Genomic DNA, 14103 nt, shown 5'->3' with positions numbered 1-14103 from the left:
ACTATTTCTGCATGTCATTAAACATAAAGACAAATCACTTTCTTTATGAATGAATCATGGAATCATTTATTTAACCGACACTGATTGATTATAGAAGTGAGAGTCCTTGAATCATAAGTTTCAATTTGTTCAAAACATTAAGGATCCATTCACACTGACTTTAAACATCCTATTAAAGCCCTAAACCGAGTCATAAATGTCTGTTGTGATGCTTAATATTAAAATAAATATCATATGGATGATTTTTATGTAACCTGTTATAATAATAGTTTTTTTATTAGATAAAACTATTTTAAATGTTAAATTAAACCAAACTTTCTTATTGTAATTCCATACTTTTACATGCTTTGGCCAATTAGTGGCTTATTTGTTGAAATTCAGTCTAGGTTATGTTTAGGGGTGATCCTTCATGCTTGCTTTTTTTCTAAACATCATATGTTCATACAATTCACATCATACAAATTTATTCAAAATCATGTGCAAAATAGTTACTTTTTCCAATGAGATCAGGCAAATTATCAGCTCCTCTTAACTTTATTTTAACCTGTGTGAAGACACATAAACAGCATATAGTTAAATCATTAGTCAAATGTTCTGTTATCAAATAGAGTAGTCCTGGTTTTTGGAATTGATCTTCAGTACTAAAGGACTTGATTGAGTCCAGCTGCAGCTATTTTCTCAGAGAGTGTACTGCATTTCACACTGTGGAGCTCGACTCTGACCAGGTCACGTAGGAAACATGAAGCAGCAGAGCTAATCAGAACTGCAATCACGGCCCTCCTGCCTCTCTCTCAGCTCTAATGACCAGATTCACCTCCCTTTGGCAAAACCAGTTACAAAAGCTCTCGCTCCAACCCCAAGACTGCTTTTCTTCTTCAGAATAACCAGGTGCTTTGTTAAAACCCCCTTATTAGTAGCTGTCTGAATGAATCCTATGAGAAATCCTCTGATAAGTGGGTCACAGGTACACTGTAATAGTTGGAAAGATAACCTTCGTAACTGAATTGCTTCCCCCAGGGTCCCGGAGTGGAAAATACAAACAAAGAGAAAACCTTTCATACTCAAGGTAATTTCCGAGAGGCAGAGCATGTCTCCATTATCCCTATGATAAAAGGCTGGAAGAATTCTCTCTCAATTTATGTTTTTTCTGAGGGTTTTGAAAACTTTGCTGTGGTTCATTTTTGCTTCAGAACAACCAAAGCATTTTTTTGTTTTGTTTTTTTTATTTGGCAGCAGCTACCCACCCTGATAAACACAAACAGCAGCACTCAAGCATGAGAGGAATACTAATGAAATGAGTACAAGCATATCACGGAATCATTTCAGTGTAATCTGAAAATTGCTCTCTTCATTCTTCATTTCACTTCCACAACCTCTCGAGCGTGCATCGATTACACATCCTTCACTCGAGAAGAATTTCGCCTAGGCTGTGGCTATAATACTTCATCAAGCTGTAAAGAAAAGGCAGCACAGGAAAAAACATATAGTGACCTTCCTCCATGGCCAAGTTGATTAACAGTAAGGCTATTTGTTTGTGTGTGTGTGTGTTTCGTTGACATATGGTGGTGGAGTCCCATAACAGAACCCACTACTGAAAGCAGGAGAGCTACAATTATAGTCTAAGCACCCTGAAGAGCCTGCAGACTCAGGGACAGTCAGAGAATACTGCACTTTATATGGCTCTTGAGAGAAAACATGGTATAGGTGCTTTCACCGAAGATCACAGTGAAGGAAGATGGCTGTGGCCAACATGAAGGGAGTGATATTAGGATGATAAGATTACCTGGAGGGAACGTCATGGAGATCACAAACATAAGACTCCTTTTAAGTTAAGACCAGAAAATTCTCAAGCACTGGCTCATGGGCTGCGATGCAGTACTGTGTGAATGTTATCCAGTAATGAGAGTTCATAAGGGGTGAGTGACTTGATATGTTCAATTCTGGCATATAAGTTACAAGACATGGTGGTATGATTGTGCCTTACTGTTATTTGATTGACATGATTATTGACTTGATCCCTTCAGACCCTACATCCATCAAAATATATTTCTTTTTTGGGGGGTTTAAACCAATGAAATTGTATGTTTTTATAATATGAGTACATGGTAAACAATTAAAAAAAACATAAAACAATTTGTATTTTACCTGTGGTAAGAAGCATGTGTTCTTGTAATTATGATATATGGACTTTGATCACTCACTTTAGCACAAGCAAGCTAACATGTAATACAACCTGTATCTTTGGTTCCATACAATAACAAATTTCATTCTGCATTTTTAGAAATAAAAATCTCTTTTTGAAAAGTACATGTGTGAATGAACTGTAATGATAATATTCAAAGTTAATTCGAAGAGCTTTCATTTTTGAACATTCACGTTTATTATTTTTGAATATTTTTTAAATTACTTTATTTGTCTTCAAATTTACTATGTGGTGGGATTTTATTCTATACCTCTAATGTACTTTATATGTTTAGTGCATAAGTATTTTTTAAATATGAGGATTTATTGTATCAATTTTGAGCAATCACAGTGTTTTTTTTTTAAAGCAAAATTTGAAATGTTAAGGCCATTTTGATAGCTCAAAAGCATACTTAACATTTAAGTATGGGGTTGATTTGTCATGACTTTTTCTAAAACTGATTATAAACAAAATGTCAACTAGATAACATGCTTCAAACGTCAAAAAATAATTAATAACTATTTTTCTACATTAAAATTGAGAATCTATTGTATAAACGTCACATTTCTTTAAAGGGCATGCTATATTTGAGATTCATCCTAAGGCTGCTCAGAGATTAGTCAAAGTCAGAGGAAAAGTCAGCTTGTTGTTGTTTTAATAATATTATTATTTTAAAATACAGACCAAAACAATACATAAGGTTTAAAAAAAAAAGACAATTTCTTTTCTATCAGTAAAAACTGTGAACCTGCATTCATTGCAAATGGCAGATCTTTTTTATTCTTCTTGTTTATGATAACTCACGATCTGCCAAAGCCAGACACAAATCATTCCGGTATGTCATTGAAATATTTGTTGTTTTAATTCAGAGTGAGATGGAAAGTGATTCATTTTGTGAATTGCATTGTGAATCATGAAAGAGGCTGTTTAATATTTTTCTCTGGGAATGAAGAAGCTTATTTCAGTAGCTATTATTTGCTGGTCTTACAAATGCACACTGCTAAAAGAGATGTAAAAAAAGCAATAGTATTGTCCTCTGGTTCACCTTCGGTGTGTTTCCTGACAGATTCACACAGAGCAACAACACAGTGCACTGTACAGAAAATAGAAAAATGTCTTTTTCTAATGGCCGATTCTTTTTATGTCTTCATATTGAAAGTAACTGCCTTTGTTTTGAACTTTTGTCCTAAACATTTCTAGGTGATTGTATAATAATGCAATGATGGCAATGTCATTTTTTAAATTGCTGCTCTCTTTTATTAATATAAATTATCTTTTATTATTTTTTTGGTAGGGCAGTTGCTAAAAAGAATGCACAACACATACTTCCAAAATGTTGTTTAACAACTTTATCCTATTGGAGTATGATGAAATCTTTTTATAATTTTTGATTTGACAAGATTTTGTTTTATTTATTGCACCTGTGAGCACACCAAAGCTTTGGCAATATTTCAGACAGTTCTTCCAATAAAGCTGTATTGACTTTCAGAGAATGAGCGAGATAGCACAAAAGCATAATCAGAGCGAAAAAATGTAAGCAGACCAGGAAAGGTCAGAGCTGCAGCGGAATAGAACATCACAAATATGTTTCATCACCGTGTATAATTGTTCAGCACTTTGTATTCCAGAAATTCTCATTCACAGTTATCTCTTCAAACCAGTTGCTATGCAGTGACCACAGGGAATATATAGATGTTCTAGATGACATTATTCTCTTCATTACAAACCCAAAGGGAGGCTTTGTTTTAGTATTTTTGCCCCTATTATGGATGTTTGTGTGCAACACAGCTCTAAGTGAATGAAAACATCATGCAAAGTTTTAAATCTGAAAGTGCACCGTGAACAAAGTTATTGTCTCTCAAAAGAAATATTTGACTCTGAATGATTGAAACAAGTCGTTTTTAAAAAGAATCCCATGCCGTTTCATGATGATGTCAACATGAAACATATGCATATTGCCAGTCAACTTGTTGGTATTTTATGGTATTTTCGCATTGGTCTGAATGAAAATGCAAATTCATTATTTACCACTAGAGCGGTTTCCACGATAACGGCTGTTCACACAGCAGCACTGTGCTCACAAACGCTGCTTTATCAGGGATGATGAAATGAAAATTAGACCAATCGGACCAATCACCGCAGATTAGCATCACACAAAGAAGGGGTTTGGAAAAAGAATCGCTGAGCAAATCGTTTAGGAGTCAATGACCAAGTAAGTATAAAAAATAAAAATTATTATAAGACAATGAAATGCATGCATTTCAACCTGTTGGGAACTCCCAAAACCAAAATATGAACCTTTCATTACCCATAATCGGGGTCACTAAAGGAAGTCACTTATCCTCTTCATAGGTGCATTTTTTTTTTTTTTTGAGGAAAACACACACACAGTAAAAACTGTAATTTTGTGAAATATTACTATAAAAAAATTTAAAAAATTTAAACCTCTAGTTCTTCTAAAAGACCACCTAACAATTTTTCCCTATTAAAATGTGACCAGTGACCTTTGACCTTTAACCATAGTATTAGCACAGGTATAGTTTCCCGATATGAGAGCAAGCGGCTCAGAAATGTGCAGAAGTCTGATATTTTAGAGGATTATGGCATGAGATTACTGATCCTATACAGGTTTATTTTGCCACTGTTGTCTTATGCCTGACGTGGACTGTACGATTTCGATTGCACAATTGTCTCTTGAGCAGATTCTTCAGGCTTTGGCTTGTTGTATGGTTGTGGGTGTCTGTCTTATGAACAGTTGGTGTGGCTCAAAGCCAGCACAAATGCTGTAGACTGCAGCCCCATCCTCCCCTTCCTCCGAGAACACTGTCAGAATGAGTTAATGGATTCTAGTAATCAAGTAAACAAGTTTTAATTTGTTCTCCACATTTTCAGAAACTGTGATTGTGTAAATGAAAATAATCAATATCCAGACCAGAAAGACTCTCTAATAGTCTCAATATGGTTCTTGGGTTTAGTAAGATTTTTTTTTTTTCTGAAATACTTCATAAATCTAAATATTCATATATTATTCATTAATTCATTCTATTTAACATTCTATAAAACATTTTGCCACAACAGTAACACCATAAAACAAGACGTAAAGTAACAAAACAATATAATTTGTAAATTTGGTGTGCAGCACAAGATCTAAAAATCTAAAAGCAAATGTTCAAACACAAACTCATGCTTAAAAGATGAGACTATTGTTTTGATTTTATACTATATTTTCAAAAAGACAAATATGATAGTTAAAACAATCTCCCACCAAAGCATAACATACAGTTAAAAAAACAATTTTCTATTTTATGAGGTTTTATTTAATTAAAACATATTTCTTATTATTATCAGTGTTGAAAACCACTTAAAATTTTGTGAAAACCTCTGTAGCCTTGTTTCACTATTCTTTGATTAATAGAAAGTTCAAAAGAACAGAATTTGTTTTAAAGGATTTCTCTACCCCAAAATTACAATTTTGTCATTAATCACTTAAACCAATGCGGTTCCAAAACCCTAAAAGTTTAGTTTGTCTTTGGAACACCAAAGATATTTTCAATAAAAAACTGGGGAGGCTTGTGACTGTCATAGACTGCCAAGTAAATAACACTGTCAAGGTCCATAAAAGTATGAAAGACTGTAACACCATTTTGGAGAAAATCTGTTGAACACAAGCAGTGTTCGCTCTTCTGTGTCAGCCGCGCTACACAGGTACGCTGTTTTCATCAAATCAAAGTATTAATAGACATAGTAAACGTATCCTTGTGGCGTGGCTGACACAGAAGAACATTCACAGTTTAAGCTCCTAATCTCCAAAATGTCACTACGGTGATGTCGAGAGACACAGAGGACACAAATTGTTGATTTCTTCACATACAAAAAGTATTTTCCTCACTTCATAACGTTACGGTTGAACCCTTGATGGCAGATGGACTATTTTGACGATGCTTTTCATTACTTTTCTTGGCAGTCTATGGGCCAGTCACAAGCATCCCGGTTTTCATCCAAAATATCTTCAATTGTGTTCCAAAGATGAACAAAGCTTTTACGGGATTGGAACAACATGGGGGTAAAGTTATTAATGACAACATTTTCATTTCGGGGTGGAGTATCCCTTTAAGTAGAAGAGACATTATTTTATTTATATATATATATATATATATATATATATATATATATATATATATATATATATATATATATATATATATATATATATAAAAATTATATAAATTATATATTATAAATAATTATCTTACATGTCTTCCTCTAAACAAGTCTGCAATTATCAAGAATCCCTTCTTCTTTTTTCATTACATTAATGCAGTGTATTTACTTGATTGTTTTTTTTTTTGTTTTTTTTTTAAAGTTAGATGGAGCCAAGAAGTCAATAATGCATCCGCACTACTAAGAAACCCCCTGAATCCTTTAAACTCAAATGACCTACACACTATTCCCAGAGAAGAGCGAGAGGTTTGTCTATAGCCAAGTGAGCAGCAGGGCTACAGATGGAGACTAGCAACTGCTCGCTAGCTCTCTGTCACTGTCGGTTCCACAGACGGAGGTCTTACACCAGTCACACAAACTATTCAGACTACTGCACAGTTCACATCCCATGATGTCTGCTTAACCCTTGTTCATTTTCCCCCAAGGACTTTGTTTGTTCATGAAGGAGTCATAAAGAATGACTTCCTTGTTTAAAAAAAAAAAATGTTCTAAGAACATATTGCTAACATTCACATTAAAGGTACAGTTCACCCAAAAATTAAAATACTGTCATTAATTACTCACCCTCATGTCTTTCCAAAACCACAAGACCTTTGTTCATCTTTAGAACACAAATTAAGATATTTTTGATGAAATCCGAGAGCTTTCTGACCAGCATAGAAAGCAATGGAACTGCCATATTCAAGGCCCAGAAAGGTACTAAGGACATCGTTAAAATAATCCATGTGACATCAGCGGTTCAACCATCATTTTATGAAACTTCGAAAATACCTTTTGTGTGCAAAGAAAACAAAAATAATTACTTTATTCAACAATATCTTCTCTATTGTGTCAGTCCTCAATCAAAAATACCTTAATCTGTATTCTGAAGATATTTCTTACAGGTTTGGAACGACATGAAGGTGAGTAGTTATACTGACAGAATTTTTTCATTTTTGGGTGAACTATCACTTTAAGTTACGAAAACATTCTCTGAATGTTCAGTTTTAATCTATAAATAATTTTTTTTGTGCTAAGGTTTTGAGAACATTATTAAAGACCAGATAACTCTGAAAGAATGTTCTATTAATATTAGCCAACTGGAAAGTCATTTGTTTATGACTTTGAGGGAACCTTGCCAGACATTAGCCAGAGTTCTAAGAACAATCCCTGTTAGCTGGGTTCACTTAATCTTAAATCCAGCAGTGTTCATTTGAAATAAACAGGTCAAGAGATTGTAAAATTCAAGAGTATTTGGACCTTGAGACTATCACTGAGGTACATTTATAGTCATGATGACTCATTTACAATATAACGAGCTAAACTATCAGCTAACTTACTTCTGAATCCAATGCAGCAGTAGAATCAACCTGGCCAGAATGTAAAATCTAAATATTAATGACCTGTGACCACCTGGAACACGGTTTTAAAATTCCTGGCTGGCTTTACATAATTTAACAGGGTGAAAAAAAATCAGAATTTTAAAATTCAGAACAGAGATACAAAACGAATACTGGGGAAGATCAAATCCATTCTTCATTCATCCATTCAGGCCGAATTAGGCAAACGAGAGAGATCAAGAGAAAGGGATACAAGTGAATTAAAGAAGGGCAGCGTGTTACAGGTTATGGACACAAATCAATCACTACTCTCAACATTTGCATGTTTATGTTCAAACAAAAGCAGGTTGTGTATTCATTTAGATATGAAATGCACATCATGGAGAGATGAATAATGCAAACAGAATTGACCACATCCAAGGAAACCTGTGGACCCCTGGAAAGAGTCTTGAGGTTGCCATGACTGTGTGGACTTAACCATGAAGCTATTACTAGTACAGCCGTACTTGGCAAGGAGATTACTGACCTCTTTAAAATGCTCCATGTGGCCGATCATTTTAGTTGCTAGTCTTTGGTAGTAAGCAGAGTGGCTCAGATGATGCCGGGTGAATCACTGCCTCTCATTGTCATAGATGGTTTCACTTTGCTTTGTGCTCTGACAGCTTATCAAGCACCAGTGTGCAGTTAGACAGTTTGTCAGCCTCATGTTGTGTTATTACCTCTGACTAGAAAGAAATGTGGAAAAATAGCATTTAGGAACAATAGAAATCCTTTCTTTGCAGTTCTACAATGCTTTGGCCATAAAAGAGACGGATTCTAAGGGATTTTCTGGAAGTCCTTTTGTGTACAGTTTCTCCTATAGCCTGGTTACCATGTGAACAGCCTGAACAGGAAATTCAGAGAGCTTTTCAAGAGGGGTCTGATATACTGTACACACTATTCACACTTATGATACGAAATTAAGTATAAATGAGCATATAATCAATTAAACCTTAAAGGAATTGTTCACCTAAATTGGACAATTTGCTGAAAATGTCCTCCCACTTAGGCTATTTAAGATGTAAATGGGTTTGTTTCTTTACCAGAAACAGATTTGGATCAATTTTGTATTACATCACTTTCTCGGCAGTGGATCCTCTGCAGTGAACGGATGCAGTCAGAATGAGAGGTCTTACAGTTTATAAAAACATCACAGTAATCTATAAGTAATCCACAAAACTCCAGTCCAGCAGTTGTTAAGTGTTGTTAAGCTTTGTGTTTGTAATTAATATTTTTTATTTTAAACCCTTGTATGCAGAAAGTAGTCTTGTCTGAATCTATAGAGAAATATGCACCGATCAAACGGTTTTGGACCATTTTTGCTTAGAAAATATAAGCAAAAATGGTCCAAAACAATTCCAAACAAATATGTTGGTAGATTTTGATTTGAGAGGATAACAAGAGATGGACTTTTTCACTGGAGAAAATATTATAATGGATTATTGATGTTTTGGTTTTGGAGTTAAACATCTTGATGGATTTGTTTATTACAAACACACATTTTCTAATTTCACAAGACGATATTTGATGCAATGTAGTCATTAATTTTTTTTAATATTTACATCAGCTGTTTGGACTCTCACTCTGTCGGCACCCATTAACTGGGTTTGTTTCTTTACCAGAACAGATTTGGATAAATTTTGTATTACATCACTTTCTCAGCAGTGGATCAGAGTGTGTATTTGAAGTTTTAGATAAAATACCCAAAGGTTATTTTTTATAGCTTGATAAATTTTCCACTTAGGGATTTGAGCCAAAACATGCTGTTTTTATGTTTGTCCCTTTAAAAGCAAATGAGCTAGTTTCCCCGGCCCCTTTTCAGAAGAGGGCGGAGCTTCAATGGCTCATGCTCTGGTGCCTCTAAAGTCGAGTTCAGGCTGCACGATTTTAGCCCCGATTTTGGCTCGCTGACAGGTTTTGAGAAATCATCGTCAAATTCCAGAAATCACAGGCATATCGGTGCTTGTTTACGCAAGTCAATCACACAGTGTGAATAAGCAAAGACACGATCTGAGAGAATTGCCAACAAGTCGGCGACACCCGTGAGATATTTGGCATGCTATATATCTGGACCTGTTGGCGATTCAAAATCAAAATCCTGCTGGTTGAAAAGTGTTCTGACTGAAAACTACATCGGTGATGACCGACAGCCAATAAGAGAGCAAGATACAGAGCAGTGGGGAGTTCGGGGAGGAGTTATAGACCACAATATCCTCGCGTCTCCCCAACCATTTCCTCCTCCATACTTCTTTTCTTTTACTTGTTTTCCCTGCAAATCAGCACACAGGCAATTCGTATTGCAAGCTTCTTTTATGCTACCATTTTTAATAATAATCCCAGTCTCACATGAGAACTCTGGTCTTGCACGTGTGATATCGCGTTGTTTCCTTGTCACAACTCGCACATGTTTGGTTGTGAAACATCGTTTGTGTGGCAGACAGAGTTGTCGGCGATTCTTCTTATTGTAAAGTCATGGGTAACGCTTTAAAATAATGGTCCGTTGTTAATAAATAACTACGCAGGAATTAATAGGTAGTACTACATTAACACTTAACTTAATACTATTAACTAATATAGAAGCAAGATTACCTAAGCAGTAAGTAATAGCTCATTTAGGATATAGGTAGTTCCTTATTAGTTATTTGATAATTACTAAAGAAAAATATCGTCATTGAGAACTACTTTGGAACTATGACCAACTAATGAAGAATAACCAATTAATTACTAATCACAACAGCTACGTCTATAAAGTGAACAATTCGCTTCTTTATGGAAACGTATATATATATATATATATATATATATATATATATATATATATATATATATATATATATATATATAGCCTATCCATATGATATATTTTATGAGCTCCATTAAGTTCAATGTCTCCAACTCTAATAACTTTAACGTTAGTGATATCATGCTGGGGAGGGAGGGCTTCTCTTTAGGAAGTGACAATAAATAATGATGTTCTCTTGTCAAAACATCTTTGCATCCTTCATGAAAACATTGACTGCATTTATAGTGTTAAGCACAAAACAACATCTTCCAGATTACAATGTCTGGTAGAATATCACTAGTTCCTCACAGAAATATATGGCTGTACAGTATGTGTCAGATAATTTTATTGTAAATTACTTGTGAAATCCATTACTCATTACTCAAGTGTTATCTTGTCAGTCCGCAGGAACTACTATAGTGATCTGGCCCATTATTTTAAAGTGAAAAACATGTCAACTCCTGACTAATTGCTCAAGCGTTACCTTGTCAGTCCGCAGGAACTACTAGTGATCTGGCCCATTATTTTAAAGTGAAAAACATGTTAACTCTTCACTAATTACTCAAGCGTTACCTTGTCAGTCCGCAGGAACTACTATAGTGATCTGGCCCATTATTTTAAAGTGAAAAACATGTTAACTCCTGACTAATTACTCCAGCGTTACCTTGTCAGTCCGCAGGAATTACTATAGTGATCTGGCCCATTATTTTAAAGTGAAAAACATGTTAACTCCTGACTAATTACTCAAGTGTTACCTTGTCAGTCCGCATGAACTAACGTTACTAGTGATCTGGACCATTTATTTTAAAGTGAAAGATTTTTTATTTTAAAGACAACATTTCTTAAAACTACATAACGTTACTGTTATAAATAAACAAATAACAAACAAACAAACGTAACGTTAATCATTTATTTTTTGCGAAAATATCAAAAGTGGTACCAAAAGTAGTTCAAATGATAATGAGTTCCAGTCGCAGTCCTCTATATGGAGGTAATAGTTTTTATAGGGTACAGAGCAGAATTTAATTTATTAATCCATGAAATTATGTATCTGTCTTCTCTCCGTGAAGGCGCACTGGCGCAGTATTCAAATGTCATAAACTGAAACACAACATGTCGCAATCTGTGACGAATTGGATGAGGACCAATGAGCGTTCGATATCAGTGCCGTAAATCATGTCGTAACGTGGCGCACTGGCGCTATTTTCAAATTCATAACGAGCGCGAGCTCAGCTTTGACTGTGACGGACGCTGTTGCTGAGAATGAATATGAAGAACCATTGATAAAGGGCTGAATTTGGATATGTTCCTTGCAAACATCTGGATTCTAAAGATATGCAGTACAGCAAACAAATAAAATGGATGTGATTTGTAATTGTATGCTGTGCTTTTGTGTGTATCTATGGTTTGCAGCATGCACAGAAATGTTAGTTCCTATTAAATAGACAAGTAAACTGCTTTCAATAAATTGAATAAAAACATGTATTTGTACGTTTTACTGCTATAAATACGTATAAATTGTACGTTTCTATGTGCATGAAAACGTATGTAAATATACGTGTGATAGAACCACATTTAACGTAAAAATACACACGTATTCTCATGAGATCACATTGAACACTCGAGTCATGGATTTCACAAGTAATTTACAATAAAATTATCTGACACATACTGTACAGCCATATATTTCTGTGAGGAACTAGTGATATTCTACCAGACACATTGTAATCTGGAAGATGTTGTTTTTTGCTTAACACTATAAATGCAGTCAATGTTTTCATGAAGGATGCAAATATGTTTTGACAAGAGAACATCATTATTTATTGTCACTTCCTGAAGAGAAGCCCTCCCCAGCATGATATCACTAACGTTAAAGTTATTAGAGTTGGAGACATCGAACTTAGTGGAGCTCATTAAATATATCATATGGATAGGCTATATATATATATATATATATATATATATATATATATATATATATATATATATATATATATATATATATACGTTTCCATAAAGAAGCTAATTGTTCACTTTATAGACGTAGCTGTTGTGATTAGTAATTAATTGGTTATTCTTCATTAGTTGGCCATAGTTCCAAAGTAGTTCTCAATGACGATATTTTTCTTTAGTAATTATCAAATAACTAATAAGGAACTACCTATGTCCTAAATGAGCTATTACTTACTGCTTAGTTAATCTTGCTTCTATATTAGTTAATAGTATTAAGTTAAGTGTTAATGTAGTACTACCTATTACTTCCTGCGTAGCTACTTATTAACAACGGACCATTATTTTAAAGCGTTACCAAGTCATGCAGTGTGAAACCGATTCATCATGCAGTGCGAACACAGCAGCGACTAAATGCTGGCCAAGATAGTCATGCAGTGTAAAAAGAACAGTGACCCAACTACTTTGAAAATTGTGCAGTCTGAACTCGGCTAAATAACAAAACAGGACAATCTCACACTAAAAATGTCAGAAACTCTCAAGCGGTTGACTTCAAATTGCTTTCATATGCAATTTTTAACTACGACATTCTTACTTACATTGATTCTGGTCGCACCAGAAGGCAGCAACAGTGAAAACAGGCAGTGACAATGGTAGTTTTAGCAAGATTAGCCTTACAGAGTACCAATAACTCCTTTAGAAAGGCAATTTGAAAAGAAATATAACACACTTACTTTGTCTGGAGCTGAAATCTGTGCACAAAGCATTGGTATCAATCCCTCTTTAGGAATCCATTTTGCAAAAATCCAGCCTAGAAATTACCCTCAGTTGTTAGACAGTCTGGCGTAAAATTAAATCCTTTGAAAATTAAACTTAACCACAATGCCCTCAGCAGTTCAGATGGAGAGAGTCTATGGCAGGGTTCCTCAAATCTTGTCCAGGAGGGCCAGTGCGCTGCGGAGTTTAGCTCCAACCCTGATCAAACTCACCTACCTGTAGTTTTCTAATGAACCTGAAGACATTGATTGGCATGCTCAGGTGTGTTTGATTAGGGTTAGAGCTAAACTCGGCAGGAAAGTGGATCTCGTGGGCCGGATTTGAGGATCCCTGGTCCATGGAGACTCCTATGTTCATTGGTGCATCCTAAAACACAACACTTCTAATGCCTCTTTGACACTGACAAGCATCTACAACAAGAAAATAGTAATGGCGGACTGCTGCTTCTCACTCAGGGCTGTGTTTATGCTAATAAGGCAGCATCACAAATGGGAGGGACTTCTCCCAATGATGACGTCAACTAGAGAGAAACATAGATACCACAGACAGCTCCAGATACATAACGTGTCCGCCATTTTGGAATGGTCTATGTCATCACTCACAATAACAATCAATGAGTTTCAAAATGCAACAACACTGTGCAGCATCTGGTTGTAAAAATGGTCTAAATTTAAATTCCTGAAATAATCAAATACAAATCGATAACACAGGTAAGAATGTGATGATTTGTGTTTTGTTTATTAATAATACAATCAATATTACAGGTTTTTAAACTAAAGTACCTTTTTAATGCCTTGTTAGCTAATGGCTTCATCTTGTTTTATTGTGTTAGT

General features: G+C 34.9%; 1 protein-coding gene across 1 annotated transcript in view; it reads right to left on the bottom strand.

Annotated features, from left to right (window-relative positions):
• The window catches only part of LOC127969044 (DNA mismatch repair protein Msh2), a 290453-nt gene that overhangs the window by 129185 nt on the left and 147165 nt on the right, over window positions 1–14103 (bottom strand). The window lies entirely within an intron of this gene.

Source organism: Carassius gibelio, chromosome B12, assembly GCF_023724105.1.
Source record: "Carassius gibelio isolate Cgi1373 ecotype wild population from Czech Republic chromosome B12, carGib1.2-hapl.c, whole genome shotgun sequence".
NCBI classification, from domain to species: Eukaryota; Metazoa; Chordata; class Actinopteri; order Cypriniformes; family Cyprinidae; genus Carassius; species Carassius gibelio.
Note: the sequence above shows the minus strand (reverse complement) of the source record. Positions and strands in the feature narration are given on the sequence as shown.